General features: G+C 34.0%; 1 protein-coding gene across 1 annotated transcript in view; it reads left to right on the top strand.

Annotated features, from left to right (window-relative positions):
• The window catches only part of Tmem135 (transmembrane protein 135), a 206,311-nt gene that overhangs the window by 28,932 nt on the left and 156,485 nt on the right, over window positions 1-20,894 (top strand). The window lies entirely within an intron of this gene.

Below are 20,894 nucleotides of genomic sequence, written 5' to 3'. Positions count from 1 at the left end.
TGCTTATCTCTAGGAGGAAAGTAATGCAATGCTCCGTACCCTTCATGACTCTTTGTCTAGCTCTCTCTATAGATATCGAACTTCATATCCCAGTGCCATTTCTTATGTGGAAAAATATGTTAAGAATGTGTTTTTATGATGTGCTTTCTTAATCATTGAAACAACAGTGGTATAATTTCTAAATGCTTAGTACCTTTTTCAATATAATTACCTAGGCTTCCAAGCTTCTAAGTTTACAGAAATGAAGTTATGTTATTTAGCCAGACTTTCTTTACAGTAAAAATACAATCAAGGTTTTATAAATTTTACCACCAAGTTCCTATTTTAAAGACATACTTGCAGTAAGATCTTTTAAGGTTGTTCAGTAGATTTGATAGGCAACATTAAAAAAGATTCAACTAAGAAAAGATAATTATTTACCTAAGGATATCTTCTTAAATTCTGTTACAAAGGCATATATTTGTATATTTCAGAGATATATTTTGTAAAACATTTTAGTGATAATTTTTGTTTAATACCATGTGTTACCATGTGTTGCTATGCTAGGTGCAAGTGAGCATGTATTCATGGTTTACTATGAGTGGAGAATTCACAGTGGAAAATAATAATGGGCTGAAAGATGAGTTATAAGTTAGTATGGGAGACACAAGAGTAGCACCAGATTTATCCTGAGGGGAGGTGTTGGGTCAGAGAAAAGTGGTTCTAATCCCTTTTGCATCATAGATCACTTTGAGAATATGACAACATATATGAACATTCTTCATAGGAAACTGTGTGTGTACAGCAGGACACTCAGATTTCTGTATGCTTTCAGAGGTTTCATGTACCACCGCTTAAGTCAGCCTAGGGTGCTATCAAGTAAGTCATTTCAACATATGTACTGCAAAAAGTGAAGTGTTCTGAGCTGTTTTAATTGCAGTGAGATGGAAATTTGAGGATCCCAGGAGAGCAGAGAATAAAGAATCTCCTTTTCATTTTTATTGTTCTTGAAAAATTTTACTAAAAAGTAAGCTGTATGAAATCACTATTTCTGGATTACTTCCCATTGTACTACAAGCACCTAAATAGAGTCCAGCATCTCATACAGAGATTTTGTAAATGTTGAATTAATAATACTCTTGCTAGGCATAGAATCCTAACTTGATAATGATCTAAAGATAATCCTTTTGTTGGAGTACAACATTGTTTGTTGTTCTCTATAGATTTGGTTTTAATTTGTAGGTAATCTCTTTTTCAATTGTCTTCAAGATTTTCTTTTGAAGTCTTTATCTGGGCAAGTTGGAATCATTAGGATGTACACTCATATTTATGTTGTTTGATCAGGACTCAGTTTGCTTCTTTGGTTTGAGGATTAATATCTCTGAATTTAAATGTTTAGGCACACTTTCTTTGACTCTTGCTTTTCCCTGATCTTTCCATTCAGTTATTCTGGAACTCCTTTTAGATGTATGTCAACACCCCACTTTCCCCCCCACCTCCTTTTTCCCCCTCCATGTATCTTTAATTGCATGTTAGTATTTTTCCACCTTTTCATCTTTTCTGAGTTTCGGTTATTTCTTCAGATCTGATTTCAAGGTAACAGTTTATCTGTGTGGGTGCATGTTTGTCCATGTGTGTTTTGGGGAATCAAACTTAGGGCTTTGATTTTAATGTACTGCTTAACCTATCCATTAAGTATTTGCTGTTTTAATTAGTTTTGGTTGAGACAGGGTCTCACTATGTAGTTTAGGCTGGGCTTGAACTCACTGTGTAGCTCAAGCTGGCCTTGCACTCACAGTAATCCTCCTGCCTCAGCTTCCTGAGTACTGGGATTACAGGTGTGTGCCACCATACAAATCAGGCATTTACTTTTAATGATGGCATTTTAACTTTAAAAAGGTAATAAGCTTTAGAAATAATAAAGTAATAATAAAATTCAGAAAATTATATATTTATAAAAAAATCTAATGTATCTTTGTAATACTTTCCCCATCATTTATTGGGCATAAACTGTTTATTTTTTCATGTGGTAATTTTTATAATATTTTCTGTTGAGACAATGAAAAGATTATCTAGTCTTTCCTCTTGCTTTCTTGATCTAACATGCATCTCAAATTTTTGGTATTTGGGATAGCTAACACCTATAATTTAACACTTACTGTCTGTTTTGAATTCTGATGTAGGCAGTAGTTCTAAAACACAATAATTAAAAAAAAACTGTAGTAAAATTTCCATCAATAAAAAAATACTATAAAATTTTGGTACATTTATAATTATTATAATTGTATTCACTGATAGGAGAACTTTGATTTTAGCTATTTCCTGTTAAGAATCAAGTGATCTCCTTATTATTTTACATGTTTGGTGATTGGAAGAAATTTTGACAGTTTTCTGGCTCTGTGAACTTAAAATCATATTTCTTGGTCATAACCTATGAGATTTCAGGGCTTGGCACCCTGGGCCATGCCCATATGTTAGTATGGCTTCTGCTGCCATACTTTTTGTTATGACAGGTTATGTCAGCACAGTGAATGAGAGTATTTAGGGAAACCACTCTTTCATGGACAATTAGCAGTCAGTTGTTTATGCCTAGAAGCAAGTGGAAAATAAATAATGAATATGTCTTGCTGAACTCAAACTAAATGTATCCCAACTCAACTACTAGTAAGCTGGATCCTGAAATGCTTCTGCCTACCCTGTGCTATTCACTCACTACAGGATGTGGTGTTACAGAGAAGTCATCATAAAGCCACAGTGATCTAAACCATCAGTCATAATACCTAAGGTTTGCAAGTTTTATCAGAATGTGATTAATTGAACAGAATACCTAGGACCTTTTTTCAAGACTTGGAAAAAGCCCATGAAAACGAGTCGTCGGTGCCTGTCTCACTCTCTTCTCTCCTTCATTCTCTGCTGACTTCCATGTGCTTCTGTGTGGTGGACACAACAGACTTGTTTTCTCTTTAGCACCTTGGTATTTGCTGTTCTCTATATTTGAGCTTTTAGCCTCGGTATCTGCATTTCTTATGCTTTCATGTTATTGAGACTGTTGAAATGTTACCGTTAAAGGGCCACCCAAATCTATCCTACGTGAAAGAACAGTCAACCTTTGTGTCATCTACACCTTTGCACACCCCCTACCAGATATTTTTTGTCATCTGACTTTTGGGGGGAACTTACTGTTTTATTGTGTATCTTTCCATCTTGGAATTCAAATTTAACATAGGGCTTTTGTTTTTAGTTACATTATTGTATCATGCCAAGACCACTGTGAATTATAGAGGAATATGTTTATTAAAGAGAAGGATTTGCCAGGCGTCCTGGTGCATGTCTGCAGTCCCAGCATTTGGAAGGCTGAGGCAAGAGGATCATGGCGAGTTTCAGTTTGAGGCTAGCCTGGATTACAAAGTGAGTTCAAGACCAGCCTGAACTGCATAGTGAGACCCTGTCTCAAAAAGACCAGAAAAGAAAAAAAAAGAAAAAGAGAAGGATTTATAGGTGAGATGCCAAATTATATCTAGAAACTTATTTCAAATCTTATTTTGAATAATACTTTATTAATACTACTTTGCATTGATTGGCTATATTAGCATGATATTTTTGATTAAAAGATGCAGAGATTGAAAGTTGGTGTTTATATTATTAATTAAAGCATATGACTTAGTTTTAGCTAAGTGTGAACATTCCTTATAATCCAGAAAAATATGTAGCTGGTAGAAATTATCTACTTTCAAGCTAGATATAAATTTATCAAGTGACAAATGAAAAATTAAAACAATTGATAAATCTTTGTTATACATTATCTATATTGTATAAAATATCTTAAATGTTTTAAATAGCTTTTGTACTAGTTTCCCCTTTCTTATCTTCTAAAAATGTCTAACTCATATGCCTACATAGTAGGATGGATTTGAGTTTTAATATATTTTCCTAGCCATTCACAAACGTTTCCATACCTAGTACATAGTATTTACTTTAGTACCCAAATACTGTATGTATTTAACTTTAAGTTTGTCTGTATGTATTTAACTTTAAGTTATGTTAACTTCTAAAATTTGTTTTTGTTTCTTTACTTAAAGTGTAAGTTTCTGGGCAGGAGATCTTTGACTTTGATATAATCAGAATTTGAGAATGTGCTTAAAATACTATATTTTAAGAAAATTAAACCTTTACTTTGACATAGTTGTAGATTCATATTATGGTTGTAAAAAGTAATACAGATATCACCAGTCATCTTTACCCAGTTTTTCCTAGTAGTAGCTTCTTTCAATTCTGTAGCACAGTATACTAATAAGGATGATTAACTGATACAAGTCAAGATGTGAAATGTTTCGGGCATGTCAAGGATTTCTCACGCTGCTCTGGTAACATTACCCCACTGCTCTCTTCTCTACATCTCCTTCTTATCCTTGACAACTAGTATTTAGTTTTTTATTTCCATAATTTTTTCCATCTCAAGAAAGTTATATGAATGTAATCATATGATATGTTACCATGTGAGGTTAGCTATTTCACTCAAAGTAATTCTCCGGGGATTTATTTAGGAGATTCATTTGTTGCTTATATCACTAGTTCATTTCTTTTCATTGCTGTAATATTCCATAGTTTGGATGTATCCATTGAAGAACATCTAGCTTGTATCTGCATTTTAGTTATCATGAATAAAGCTGCTGTAATACTGCTGAGTACTCCTGTACAGTTTTCTTCATTTGTCTGGGTAAATGCTGAGCAGTGCAATTGCTGGGCTGTACTTTGGTTGTATGTTTAGTTTTTAAAGAAACTGTCAAAATGTGTTCCACAGGAGTGGCTATGCTACTTTGATAATGTTCCCAGTGTAGAATAAACCTTTTGAATGTCCAGTTCTTTCTCAGTGGAAAACTTTTTTTTGAATGAAGGGTACATTTGTCTGTTAAGTAAGTTTGTAATTTTTGTGCTCACATTAATAAAATTTCAGTATTAGAAAAGGTTTTTGGAAAAAGCAAAATGTGAATTGGTCTTTTATAGTTTGCCAGGCTGTTTTAAAGGGCCTATCTTTTAAAAAATTAATGAAATCAAAGACTTTACATATAGATTTTGACTATGTCTATGGGAAAGTGAATTTGTACATGATCATAACATATTCTGGATGCTAATAATAATCAGAACCTTCCTTTTCCCTTTATCCAAATAGAACCATTTATTTATATCATTACTGTGTAACTGTTACCATACCAAGAAGGTAGTTGGGATAAAATAGGTAAGAACGTAAGTATTTTCAGAGAGAATGGAAGTTAATCTAAAGAAATAACTTTGCCATATAACTCAGTTACATTGCTTATAAGATAGACTAGGTTATAACTTCAATGACAAAATTTCTGCAGGATTGGAGGTTTTCTTTCATTCATTCATTTGTTCATTCATTCATTTATATGTGACACCAAGAATTAAACCCAGGGCCTTCACAATGACCTAGGAAGGATTTATTTAAGCAAAATATTTATTGTACTATGTGATTTTGATTTGGAAAACACATAAAAAACAGTAATAAGCATCTACAATTGTACTACTTATTAATTAATAAAATTTTAATATTTATTTTATTTTATTGTTTACTTTCTGGGATTTGAATCAAAACCTTATGAATGAAGTGTTCTATCATTGAGGTGCGTCCTCAGCTCACTGTTTAGTTTTTATTCCTGCCCTTCTCCAGTGTACATATACTGTACACATGCAGACATACAGAGCCCACCAAAGCAGCGTGTTCACACTTCAGCACTCGCCGTGCTAATAAACGTCTGGGGCTGGTGGCCACCACTCTGAGCATCGCTTGTAACTGTAGAGGCCAAAGATAACTGGTGTTAATCTTGTATCTGAATAAATTTAGTGTTAAATTATTTGTATAAATTTTTCTTCTGGTGTGTGTGTGTGTTGGGGACCACAGGTTATAAATTAACTTGCTCTTGCCCTGTTGCCCGGTTTTGGAATGCAGAAATCGTGCTTCCTCTTGGTCAGTGAGGCTCACAGAGTAGGATGATGTCTATGGAGGATAATACAGGGAAACTAGCATCCAGGTGTGGGGATGAAAACTTGTTTCCTTTATGTTTAACTTGCCCATTCAACCAGTACTTTTTTTTTTTAAACTGGGAATTGAACTCAGGACTTCAAGCATGCCAGGCAGGCACTGTGCCGCTGCGCTATATCCCCGGCTTCAACCACTACTTCTATGCTGTTCCAGGAAAAGCACCCTGCACGGGTTAAATAAAATGGTGGCTAGCTGGAAATACTGAGCCTTTTGTTCCTCAAGAACAACTGGTCATCCCAGAGCCCTGCTGCACCCCTGTATTTTATCTCTTGCTCTTTCTTTTCTTTCCCACCATACGCTGTAACCTGTGTGGGTGTCCTTGATAACTGGTGCTGTTGAAAGGGTCTTTAGTATATATTATATGACGGTACATGTTATATATTGCAGTGCATGTTATGTACCCATATATGAAAGCCAAGATCATGTTGTTTTGTGATTCATTTCTTTCGTTACCATATTATGTATTTTTTATTGCTAATATTTATTTTGAAGAAGGAGTTACTGTCACTTTATTATTTCTTGGTTATATGTATAATAAACACACACACACATATATATATATATATATATATTCCTGTAGTTCCACTCATTGTTGGGAGACAATGAAATAATAATTACTTAGTGAATTACAGTGTAATTTTGTTAGTTTTGGTTGTGGCAGTTATTCATTCCTTAATTGTTTTGACTTGAAAGTTTTAAAGGCATTACCTTTGCCTTGCGATACAAGAATATATAGAACCAGGTCTTTATCATCTGTGTCTTTCTTTTCTTTTCTTTTTTTTTGTCAGGGGAGGGTACTGGGAATTGAGCTCAGGACCTTGCACTTCCCAGGCAGGCATTTGTGCTGCTGAGCTATATCCCAAGCCCTGTGTCTTTATTTTCATAGCTGAACATTTACTGAATGCAAAGTGTTAGGCTAGATATTGGGACATAAATAGGTTGTTACTCTGTTCTTATACTTTGCAGTTGAAGAAACAAGGTATATCTAGATCTAGACTTTCAATGAATAGAGAATTTACAGGCCAATTGTGAATCTAAATTTTGCTAATTGTGTTTAAATTGGGTGTTATGGGGAGCAAGTAAAGAACTATAACTAAATAAGGGAGCTATATAGATATCTAGATATCTCTCTGTATATGCTTTTATTATGAAAAGATGTTCCCTTGAGCTCTCTTACAGTTACTCTTATTATTAATGTTATCTGTCGTGAAGTCTTGGTACATTGCAGTTATTAGAGTACTGGTATTTATAGCTTTGGCTTTAATGATAAACTTTTTTTGTTTGTTTCTTTTGTTTTTCAAGACAGAGTTTGTAGTTTCGGCTAGTCTTGAGCTCGCAGTGATCCCCTTTTTGTTTCCTGAGTGCAGGTATTACAGGTGTATGCCACCATGCCTGGCAGATAAACATTTGTTTTTAAATATAAATTTATAGCTGTAGAGTGCACAGTTTTTTAAAAGCACAGTTTTCTAGATTTTAAAAATTGATAATGAATTAGTCATTAAAGTTCAGACTGAATGAAAGGTATGTAGAGAACATGTAATGAGTTAAATATTTTCTCTGGCTTCTGCACAAGATAATAGCAATAAAATGATGGAAAAATTTTTCTGGGGCTAATATGTCAAAACCAATTACTAAGGTGAACACCAGCTGCTAGTATTCAGTTTTCGTATGCTATATTTTAAAAGAGAATACATTAGCTAATTTGCATGATTTTTTTATTACTTTGGTTGTGACAGTGACTGAGGTTTCTAGTCTTTCAAAATTCACTATATGCTGTGAACGATTATTTAAAATAGAATGTCAAGTGTAATTATTTTGTTTAGCTTAATTATAAGAAAAGTAATTTAAGACACTTAAAGATCCTTTTATATAAATCCCTTTGAAAACTTCTCTCTATAATTTCATTTATGCTACCAAACATTTAACAGTGTATGAATTTTAAAATTGTAAACATACATCTAGTAGACTTCTATAGCATTTATTTTTTAACGTTAAACATGCAGTGTCTTTGATTAAGACATCTGCATTTGATTTTTCAAACTTAAGGTTGAAAATTTTGATTTATATGTTTTGTTCTAAAGCCACTTCAACTTAATTAAATTTAACAGGTATTTATTATGTATATCAGTGCTGTACTGGTAGAAGAAGTACAAGACAGACTGTAAACTAGTTGGAGAAATTTGACAGAAAAACCTGAAAGAAATAAAGCAAGAGTATTACATTCCAGAAACACATACGGACACTTTCTCAGAATGCTCCCCTAAGCCTTTCCTGTGCAGCAGAGATACCAATCATTTTCCAGTTTCTTAGGCCAGAAGTTTAAGAATTTTAATTCTTCTCTTTACGTACTTGTTATTCCTAATTCATCAGGAAATTTTAATTCATTTCTAAAATATATTCTGGATTTTATCATGTCTTACCACCTCCATGGTTATAGCCTTCCTTTCTTATTTCAACCCAACTAAAATTCAGATGCCTTCCCATGGCTCACGAGCTCTGTATGATAACCTCTACCTCTCTGACCTCCTTTTCTTCTCATCTCTTCTCATGGCTTTCTTTCTCTTAATATTCAAAGGCTGTTAATTCCTTTCAACTTTAGTACTTGCTTTTGTCTGTTTCTCACTGTTTTTTGACTAGCATCTTTTTCTTACTTATTTCTCAATCCAGTGTCACTTGCTATTGTAGCTTAAGACATTTCTCCTCATCTTTCTAGTATAACTCACAATCTTATTTTATCTTTTTAAATAAGACTTTAGTGTATAATATGTCCGCAGTAAATAATTATTGAATGAATGTAGCTTGGGAACAAGTCATTGTGAAAATGGCAGAGATGAGAGAGAATGATCCTTCACTCCTAATGTGGTGACTACAATGCCCAGTCTTTTCCCCTTTCCCATTAGCACCAACACTTGAGAGCTTTAAGGTAACTGACATGCTCCCTACACAATCGATGTGAACAAATGGGTAACTGGGCTAGATCGCAGCTAAATTCCTGGCTAAGTAGATTCCTTCTTTGGAAGCTTTTTTAGAACTACTAGAATTAAGGAAGATATTCTTCTTTCATGATTATTTTAATCACATTAAGCTTACATTAAGGTATGCAAGTTTCTGGTGCCACATTTAGCATTAAGCTTTGTTGAGTTCTTATTTGCACTTTTTAGATGGTGAAGCACTTTGTATCCTAGGTGAGTAGGTCCATTAAAGTTGCCAAAGCTCCCTTGGTCGCAAAGGCAGATACAGAAGGGATTTTCCTGGAGAATTCTGTTAGGCTTGTGAGCTTGAAGAGAGGAATTATTAGGGACCATTAGATAATTTCTTTGAGCGTTAGTGGTGACATTTACATTCATTTTCCTCAGTTGAGACAGTTTCTCGGTAGTTGTCACAACCTTTTCTTTTTAACTTATAGTCGCATTAAGAAGGAAACAAGGACCCTTTAGAGACATTTCACAAGAATTTCATAAACTCTAAAAATAGCTGTAATCTTCTGGAAAAGGCACACGGTTTTGTAGTAACTTGCTACAGAAGAGTGTCACAATTTGTAGACCTTTGAAGAGTAACAAAACTTGTCAAATGATGTTAAAAAGCCCAGGACAACAAGGGATTTCCATCTGATTTCTTCTAAGGAAAGATGAGGCTTAATAGCAGTGGAAAAAAAAAAAACAACTCTGAAGATCTAAGCCTTGAAGGGTTCTGTATTTTTGTTCTTAATTCATTAATTTTTCCTTAGTGTTCCAAATTTGTTGAAGAATATAACAAGACTGTACTTGAAGGAATTGATTCACAAAGTTAACCTTTATCAGAAGCACCTGGGTAGCTTTTAAACACAGATTCTCAGGCTCTAGCCCAGACCTACTGAATTGAAATTCTTTGAGGGTTAGGAGTCTTTCCATCTCTTTCTTTTTTCCTCTCTCTCTGTTTCTCTTTCTGTAGCTCTTCTCTGAATCTTTCTAGGTGATTCAGTTGGACATTTGCTACCTGCTTTACTGCCTTAAGAGAATCCTCTTGAAACTTTATGTGGAGAGAAACTGGGTCATTTTTGGTGTTCTTTCAGACGGAGACAGTTCATGTTAAAAAAGTTTTCCTATACAACTTTTTGTAAGAAATTTTATTGAGAAAGTTAAGGCCAATAAGTATTTTAAAATGAGCTATGATGTTACCTTTATGTTGCTTCCTTTATGAACTTTATGCTTACTTTGTCTTGTTATGTTTTGTTTTTACATATCTCAATAATCAATGATTATATAGGGTGGGAATTTTAATTCTATTTCATTTACTATTTTTGAATATGAGGTGCTGTGAGTGTATGATAATATTATAATCACTTGGTGTGTGTAAGACTCTTATTTTCTTTTATTGGATAATTTAGTACTGTGTTTTCAAGATATATCCATATTATTATGTTCACTTTGAATTTGACATCTGTTTTTAAGACTGTGTACTTCAATGCGTGGCTTCTGATGCTTGTGTAGTATACCAGGATATCTATCCCTTTTGTTTTATAACGTCTTTGTTGAGATACCATTTAAAAGTTTTCACTAACAAATTATATTTTTCTTGCTGGAATACAAAACAAAATGACTTTCTTTGGGTCCTTTCTCTGCTTATTGCTGCTGCTGCTGCTTCCGCTTCCTTTTCCTCCCCCTGCCCTTTCCCTTTCTCCCGGTGCTCCTCCTTCTTTTCCTCTTTCTCCTCCTCCTCCTTCTCCTTTTCCTTCTTTGCATTCTCCCCACACCTCACTTCCTTTTCCTCCTCCTCCTCTTTTTTTTTTTTTATTCTGTCAAGTTTTTATGTGCTCATTCCTATGGCAAAGCACAAACAACTGCAGGGTAAAATGTCATCTTTATAATCTTATATGTAAAATTTTTACAATCCTAAAATTATCCTGCAGGCAAATTTAAAGGTGTGTAGTAAAAAACACATTTATTCTTTAAGGTACTTAAATATTTGATTTTAAAAGCAATGTTATATATTAAATTTTTGGGGGCAGTGAGTATAGAGTTGATTATGATCATGAAATAGGTTCTTATTTGTTAAGTGATACAGCTGAATAACATGATAATAGAGATCTATTGTCTTTCCTACATATTATCTTGTACCATTTACTGGTACCTTTTAGCATACTTTTATGAAAATAAAATGAATTTAAGCTAATATTTGTATTATAGTTGGGAATAGTCTACAGTATTTCTTGGAATTTCCTGTACTTTGGCATAAGACATACTAATTGGTGCAATAAAGTGAGCTATACAATGAAGAAATTTAAGAAATATCAGTGGGTTTAATGTGTAGGAGAATAATAGCCCACTTAAGCCATAGTCTCTAAGACATGCTCTTTGTATCTCTTAATAGCACTTAACAAAGTTGAAGATGAAAAGTTGTGGTCCAGATTGCTTATAAAATGCCATTTGATGAAAGCTAGTTCGGTTTGAAATTTTTACTTTTGCTAAAAAGTTAAAAGAGGCAAACAAGGATGGCTTTTCCTGAAACTTGATCATTTATTTTGTGGATCTGTTTTTCTTTAAAGAGAAAAAGAAAAGTGAAAGGAAAGAAAAACTGTTTATGGAAAATGTTCTGTGACAGCTAGTCCTGAGTCCTTCAGATATGTCATGTATTGTTTTATACCTGTAATTATTTTTATTGCTAGATATTAGTGGAAATAATAGTTTAATATTATTACTTTAAAGATTTAACTTTATTTCATAAAAATTACAAATGCTTGTGGCAGATCTGATTTAATGTATTAAATAATACTAAATTGACTTTCTATATTTGAAAGTGTTAACAGCAACTTGGTACTGGTCAAAGGACAGAACACATGGAATTATTATTGTCTTGATTTCTTTTCTCTCATTGCCGAGATAAAATACCTGACGCCCAGAATTAAGGAAGGAAGGGATGATTTAGCTTACAGTTTGTGGAGGTTTCAGTCCATACTTGGCTGGCTCCAAGGCAGAGTGGCACATGGCAGAGGGCAACTGTTCATGGTGGCAGAAAACAGCAAAGGCAACTAGAACAAAATGGAGGAGTGGCAGGAAGAGCAAGTCTCTTTCACTTACATATGCAAACTATCTGCTGCAGGGCAGGTGTAGCACTTGGACCCAATCAATCAAAACTCTAAAAGCCTGCCCTATGACTTCATGTGGCTTAGGGGGGACAGACACCCAGACACAAACTAACAATTATGAAATCTAGAAAGCCAAATTCTGTTAGCATTTTGCACACTAACTAGTGTTCATGTAATTTGATTCCCTGGCCTCTGATTTGCTGTCTGGAAACTTGAGAGCTTTTTCAGTGTTACATCAGTACTTTTTTTTTTTTTTTTTCATTAAAGAAAGATTTTCCAGCTACTGCCTCATACTTAATTGCTTTGTATGATGGTTTTGGTCAAACTGTCTCAAGTGTCCATTTTCTCAGCTGTGAGCTGAGTATCATAATAGTGTTTACCTTGTAGAGCAATACTGTAATAATTTGTATGAAAGATTTGTTGCACCATAGAGGGATATCAGTCAGCATTATGATATTGACTATATATGACTTATTTTATGTGCTTATGACTGTGCTTTTATTTTATGACTGTGCTTGCGATCATATCTGTGGAATTTTCACAAACGTGGCTAAATATAATTTCTATTTGTAGGAAAGATGTATCTTGGGAAAGTTTGTTACTATGAAGGCAAAAGTTTCTTTGTGTTTTTTTTTTTTTTCTTCCAGTACCAGGAATCGAACTCATAACCTTGCACTTGCCAGGCAGGTGCTGTGCCACTGAGCTAAATCCCAAGCCCCAGAAAGTTTCTTTGTGTTTAGCCCGAAATCTTCATAGTTTAATCTAGCAATATGGTATCTAGATAGAGAAGTCAACTCAATTTAGATATCTGAAAAGGTTCTGTTTGAACTCTCCAGCAAATTTGCTCCCCCTCACCCCATACGTGTATAAAATAATGGTCAGTAAATGTTCTGTTTTTATGTGATTTTTAATAATTTTGAATTAAATATGCATATATGGTCATTGATAATATTCTCTAGCTAATTATACTTAATTTTATTTCCTCCAGGAAGATTCAAAACATTTCATAGATAAAAGCAAACACTTAAAAATTTAGTATTTCACAGTTAGATACTCTTTCAGTTATCTTATTTCAGTGAGCAAAATATCAATATTTTGCTTGTCTGAGGGATTTGGAAACTGGTAGTAAACTTCTAATTCCTTGGTCCATTCTTTGTCTTAGATTATAGATAATATAAAAGTGGTGTGAAAATTTACTTAGAAACTATCTTGTGTAAATATAATTGAGTTTTTCAACTTACGTGCAAGAAAACAAACATGGACATTAGAACTTCTGTTAGGGTTCAAAGAATGATAGACTGGTGAAAAACATTGATGATAGGTGTGATTAGGTAAATCTGAATCTAAGATATAGGTTATAATACAGAGAATATATTATCTAGAAGCAAGTTATCTATTAAAAAGAGAAAGAAAACTTGAAGGATGTTCCTGATAGTGGATTGGTCACAGTATTTTATTACTTATGCCTTTCCGTCCTTCCCTCCATATCCTAGTGAAATAATACTAGATATGTATTAAAAGGAGTAAGTTTTTAAAAATTGTGGAATAGACTAGAGATTTGACTTACCTGAAAGCTGGAATCCTATTAAGTAAAATCCTATTAAGTAAAAATCCAGAGAGGGTAAGATACAATTTAGCAGTCATAGGTGGCTGCTAGAAGAGAAATTCTAACTGTCCTTGGTAGAAGTCTGAAGAGAATTGGGTCTGGGAGCTCAGTGAAGAAGATGACTCAACAGGCATCATTAATGTTAAATATCTTGAATTGAGGACTCATTTGTCTAGCAGTAGGAAGGCTGGAGTTGGATAAGACAAAAATTATTGAAGTATTTTAATTATTGGGGAGGTATGCCATCTCTGCCTTGCTTATCTGGTCTCCTCTGCTTAACACTAGAGGGAAGTTGGCCAGTCAGTACGTCATTCCAAGCTCATGTTCATACCTCACAGTTTACCCTCCATTTAGAGGAAAGTACACAACCCCACGGCTGCAGAAGTGTGTGTGTGTGTGTTTGTGTGTGTGTGTCTGGCTAGTTTTTCATTCATAAATATGAAAAGACAACCAAGGACTAACAAGTATTTGATGTAAATGAGGAGCACAAAATAGAAGGCTCAAGCTGAATAGATGTTTGGTCTTGAGATAACACATAATTCAAGAGTAGGTGCAAACCTGCAGAAATAATCAAGCTTTCTCAGAGAATTTTGAGAAGACATAACAACTGCAAAACAAGACTTGAATTCTTTGGAAAAGAAGCAGAAGGTGAGCTGTGCTGGGGGAGAGAGACCTCTCCATTGCCTCTGCCCATGTGGGAACCCTGGTGAAGGGTGCTGGAGGAGAGAGACTCCTGCCATCACCTCTCTACCAATGAGGGAACTAAGGTGAGCTGCACTGGAGGAGAGCAGTCTCTCCCCTTCTACAGCCATGGCTGAGGTAAACTGTTTGGAGGACCCAGAGACCAGGAGGTGTGCCAGTGACAGTAGGGTCCCAACTAAGGTGCTCAGGATAGACAGGTGAGACTAGTGGTGTGAAAAATTCAAAGTAACAATAACAATAAGAGGCAACAGGTGACTGAGGCAGGACTGGTAAACAGCTCAGGAAGAATGCAGGACTTCATAACCAGCCCTTTCCTCTCAATTTTTTCTTCTTTTTCATCTTCCCTTTTTATTCTCTTTCTTTTGCTCTGTTTTTCTCTTTTCTAAACAGTTGGGTGGAACTCCAACCACAGAAGACTAATCCCATCCTGAGAACTCAGAGACCAAGTTCACATAATCTCTCAGATACTCCTTCATACTTTCTTTTTTACCTGCTTCTCTAGTTTCCCAAACCTTGTGCCAGCCTTGCTTCTACTTCCTTGCAATTATCTTTGTTTTATACAGTATCCTCCCTAAATTTCCCACCACAGGGTAAAACCACTCTACCAAGGGGAAACACTTTGCATACAAACTCCTAATTTATGGTTGGTTCTGTTATAAAACTACAGACTGTACTCTTATGGTGTAAAGTACAGAATCAGAAGTTACCATAGTTTGTCAGTTTCTAAATTGTGCTTGATGCTATTGTTGTTGCTAATTTTAACTATTTTAGCTAGGATATCATATGTTTTGTAATCAGTTGTTTTCCCTTTTGTAACAATACTGGAACACTCTGGGGTAATAACCTCACCACAGCCCTACCCAAAGGACTGGGGATTGAGCCAAACAGATACCAACATCCCACTGTTAATTAATTGGGAAGGTAGGATCTTGGGACAGACACAAACCAAGAATCTGCTACACACAGAAGAGATCCCTGAAGAACAGAATTTCCCTAGAGAGGCCTTGATACTGGTGATATAGCTACCTACTACAAAACCCCACAAGGATCATCACAGAAAATGAAAATTTTTAAAAAATAGAAAAGGATGAGATGAAAAAGCAAAATCATACCTCCAGCCGACGCAGAACAAGTCCAAGACACATTGACCTAGAAAAAACTGGAAGACATACACCTGAAATTTCTGAAATGATAGCAACTGAAGTAAAGAAACAAATCCCTGAGGCTGTAGAGGAAATCAGATCAGAAATAATCTCTCAGGTAAAAAAAGAAATGTCAACATTTATAAAGGATTGCTTGGGAAATCTAGAGTAGAGATAGATAAAAAAAAAATGACAATAGGAAGAGGATGGAAACAGTGATTTTTTTAATATAGGAAAGAAATAGAATGCATGAATGATTCAAACAGATACCCATGAAATTAAAAATTCCATTAAAAGCTGGAAGAACTGCTTGAATGAAACTGAAGAGAGACTTTCAGACCTTGAAGACAGGATTGTGACTAGCAATCATGAAAGGAAAGATCTCAAAATAACAAAAGATCAGGAAATAACAATTCAAGAGCTTTAAGATGATGTGAATAAAAACAGTGTAAGACTGACATGTCAGTGAATCAGCAGGAGTCTACACAAATGATATAAAATAATTTGCTGAAGTAATCGCAGAAAATTTCCCAAGCATGGGAAAAGAATCTGACATACAAGTGAGACAGATAGCACTCCAATTAGCCATAACCAAAATAAATCTACACCTAGGCATATAATAATGAAGATCCCAGAAATTCAGCACAAGAACAGAATATTAAAAGCTGTTTGAGAAAAGAAACAGATCACGTATAAAGGAAAGCCCATCAGAATCATGGCAGACTTCTCAACACAAACCCTCAAATGAAGAAGAGTTTGGAATGAAGTATTTCAAGTCCCAAAAGGAAACAACTTCCAACTCAGATTGATGTACCCTGCAGAACTGTCTTTCAGAATTAATGGAGAAATAAGCAACTTTCATGATAAAGAACAACTGAAGAAATTCATGACCATCAAACCAAGACTATAAAAGGTACTGAGAGATATTCTAGACAAAACAAAAATGACAATTCTAAGAACAAAAAAGAAAGAAACCACCAAGCAGGGCAAGCAGTTAAACAGAGGGGAAAAGTAGGGAACTAACAGCAGGAAAGTAAAATAACAAAGACAGAAACTGGGATTAGCAGTCCCATTCGAATCAGCTATTGCCCTTCGGGGTAACTTCCCAGAAGAATTAAAAACATCGTACCATAGTAATACATGTGTACCCATATTCATAGTTTCACAATTTGTAATAGCTAAATCTTGGAAACAACCTAGAGGCCCATTAACGGAGGAATGGATAAAAAAGATGTGGTGTTTTTGTACAACGGAGTACTAAGTTATAAAGAAGGATAAACCAGAAGCTTTTATAGGTAAATACATAGAACTAAAGACCATACTCGTAAGTGAAATAAATCAAACTTGCATGTCTGAACATCATATTTTCTCCCTATTGTAAGAAACTGAAAGAGTAAATAATATCCAAAATTTACATTAGATATTATGAGAGGGAAAGAAACTGCCCCAAAGGAAGAACAACTCAGATGGGGAAAGGAGAAAAGAAGAATAGTAGGAAAAGAAAAAAAATTGTATTTATAAAGTAGGTAAGATAGTTATCCTACTGATTTCTTTTAGTTCATTGAAAAAAATCATTTGTGCTTATATTGTTTGATCGGTTATGTATGCCTAGATCTTGTAATCTGAGCAACCATTTTGCAGATAATATGCAATTTATTAACTATTGATAATCTATTGTTTTGAAATTCTGTGTCATTGGTTTTGTTTTTTTTCTCCTTGAAATAAAAAGAACAGTTAGACAAGTAAGGGGTGTTCTTAAAAATAATATAATTAATGTTAAAAAGCCATAAATATAAACAAAAGGCAAAAAGTAAAGTGGAAGTCATTGCCCAGAAAAGTGGACAAATGCCAGAGATGCAGAATACTGAAAAATAAATTAGCAGATCTGGTAGTCTGTACCTAATTAAGAGTTCTTAAAGTAAAATAGAATCAAAGGCAAATATTGAATAGATAACAGGATATAATTTTCTTGATCTGAAGAAAGCCATTACTTTTTCCATTGAAAGTACCCATTGAGAGTTGAGCCAGGTTAATGAAGTCTCGACCCCACTATTTAGGTGGAATTTTAGAACTAAAAAGAAACAGAAAAGTTTCTAGATTAAAAAAAAAAAAAAACGATTCAGCATCATCAGCACTACTGAAAACTAGACAACAATGCTGAAATGCCTTTATAGCTCTGAAGTTAAATGATTTAGATTTCTATATCCAACCAGCTTGTGACTTTGTGTTGAATGAAGGGGCAGGGGTAGATATTTTCAGACATTTGAGGATTCAGAATTTACCTCTTAACTAGTTTCTCTTCAAAGGGAAAAAAGTATCATTTCAGAATTTACTATAGCAAAATGAAAAGGAATCAAACATGGGAAAAACAGTAGATCCCAGAAACAGAAGAATTAACCAAGGTGTGCAATGAAAAGAAATTTAAAAATAACAGCTGTTCAGTGGATCTTGAAAGGAGTTGGTCCAGACTTAAATCGGAAATCAAAGGTTCCAAGAAATGAACATCTATTTCATATAAATTTTTGTGATTATGATGTGGAAGTGTAATAAAAGCATAGTTCTTCCAATAACAAGAGAAAAAAATAGAAATTTCATGAAAAATGAAAATCTGTACAGGAATGTAGTTCATATATGAAAGAACATGACATAATTTTGAACAACTGATGGAAATAGACATGACATTTGAGATGTATTCTGTAGAGTTGAATAGTTTTAGTATCATTAGGTTTGATGTATAATCGTTCTAGTCTTGTCACAGTCATTGGTTCTGAACTTTATGTATCTAATACTTTGGAGTTTAAACATTTAGTAGTTTTAAAATTTTTGCATCAATCAATGGAAAAAGTGCAGGATACTTAGTTATAGTTACCAAACACATTGTAAGTATAAATTATGATAATATAAAAATACTTATATCTGTAAGAGCTGGGAAGTAGAAGAAAAGAAGATAGAAGTAAAGTTTAGGATAATAACATACTTTTATATTCAAGGAATGATTTTATATACAAGTGAATGATTGAAGATTGAGAAATAGATAAAGTTATTTATCTATTTCTCTCCCTCTTCTCTCTCTCTCTCTTTCTCTCTCTGTGTCTTTCTGAGATAAGATCTCACTTTGTAGTACAGGCTGTTCTTGAAATCACTTTGTAGCCCAGGCTGGCTTAAACTCAAAGTGATGTGCCACCATGCTTGGCTAAAATATGTTATTTAAAATTAAACCCTCGGGGCTGGGGATTTAGCTCAGCGGCAAAAGCGCCTGCCTGGCAAGCGCAAGGTCGTGAGTTCGGTTCCCGGTACCAGAGAAAAACCAAAAAAAAAAAAATTAAACCCCCCACAATAAAAAATGAAATAAATAAGAACTGAAAGGATTGGGAGGAAGGGTAGTTTGGAGGTAGCCTAAGGGCAATGAATTTCTTTTGCAAATTGATGTATCAGGAAATAGATGGAGAAGTATATTATGTAGACTTTTGGTGTTGACCCAGTTGAATAAGTGAAACTACTGCTAAAGAAAGCTCTGGGTTGTTAATTGAATGAGGAGTTAGAAATGTTTACTTTGATTTTAATTCTCTATCTTTGTTAGTTTAGGTTTTTAACCAGGGGGTGGATATGGCATAAATATTCTCACTATGTAGTGTGTGTAAAAGAGCCCAAATTATCCTTTTAAAAAATTTATTTTTTAATAGTACACATTTGCAGTACATAATGGTAATATTCCTTGTGGAGGCTGATTAATATATTAATTTGATATATTATCACTGATATGATATAATGCATTTAATTTATTGTGTAACTATAAAAATATATTAAAATTTGTTGAATTTTATTTAAGAAATTTGTATAGGTCAAATCTTGAGAAACATCATGGTATCATTTATTATTTTGTTAAAAACTGTAACAATGCTAAAGGCCTCGAACATATTGTTACTTCCATTTTAATAATTAAACCTAAATTTAAAGTCATTTTAGCATGTATTTTGTGTCTGCCTTGGGAATGAATTAGTGGCAGACTCCAGTCTCCAGCAGGGCATTTTAAGAGAGGTAAAAAATTGATTTTATTTGGTGTGAGAGGTGTGTAGTTCACTCCTACCCCAGCTTCTGGCAGTCCCTTTCCAAGTGTATGCATTTGTAGTCATCTTTACTTTCATACTTCTGCCATAAAATGTATTTACGTTGAGCATGTGATCTTTGGGCCTATAAATTTTACAGTTTAATGGTTTAACAGGCATTGATCTATTTTTTTGTATGTAGTTGACATTAGGTAACTAAATTTAGAAATATTTACTCTTGATTAGAATATTTATGAATCAACTTTGTTGAATATTGCTTTATAAGAAAAGTTTATATTTGCAGAACTTTCTTTTCTGATGAAAAGCTGGTTTTTTGCATGTGGGATTCTGATTTTGTCACAAATAAAAAAGAGTGGAGACTGTCATATTTAAATTAATTATTGGGGTGATAATATTTGAATCTCAATCCAAGAAGATGCTATAGCTCAATGTTAGAAATTTATTAAATATTAAGTTGGTTTATGTGGAGTTTGGTTTATTTAACCTACTAGCAGAATAAAATAAAAAATATTTTTATGCATATAGAGTAAAGATTAGTCTGGTTACTTTAGCAAATAATTTAAAACTAGATTTATAAAATCACTTTTCAGTTGTTACTCTTAAAGAAAATCATTTGATTCATGTTTACTGTGTTATAGGTTTCATTCTCTAGCCAATGGTTATATCTATATGGAAATTTATATGAAGGAGGGCTGGGGATATAGCTCAGTGGCATAAGTGCCTGCCTGGCAAGTGCAAGGTCGTGAGTTTGATCTCTGGTACCACAAAAAAATAAAAAAAGGAAATGAAATAAAATTAAAAAAAAAAAATTAAAAAAAAAAAGAAATTTATATGAAGGTAGTTGTTTATTGATGTGCTGCAAGTGCAATTATTGCTGTAGTTTGAAATGTAAAATTCCAGATTTTCTAGACCTGGAATGACTGAATTTGTCAAGAAAGTTGTTGTGTGTAAGTACAGTTCATTGTGCTTTTTTTTTTTTTTTTTTTTGGTTTTTCTCCGGTACCAGGAACCGAACTCACGACCTTGCGCTTGCCAGGCAAGCGCTTTTGCCGTTGAGCTAAATCCCCAGCCCCATTGTGCTTTAAAATAAGAAAAAAATAGTGAAAGCCTGTTCTTTTCTAACATATGGTTTCAATTTGCATTTTAATCAGAATATGGAAGTCATTACTGTGATATCTGAAACTGAGGTGGCAATAAAAAATTATCACTAACAGGAGAGCAGACACAATTTATTTTGTATTTATTATTGGGTGGCCCTCTTCAGACTTTCCTG

The sequence above is a fragment of the Chinchilla lanigera genome, unplaced genomic scaffold (assembly GCF_000276665.1).
Source record: "Chinchilla lanigera isolate Chin_1 unplaced genomic scaffold, ChiLan1.0 scaffold00013, whole genome shotgun sequence".
Lineage (NCBI taxonomy): Eukaryota > Metazoa > Chordata > Mammalia > Rodentia > Chinchillidae > Chinchilla > Chinchilla lanigera.
The sequence above is the reverse complement of the archived record's forward strand: the minus strand, read 5'-3'. Positions and strand labels throughout refer to the sequence as shown.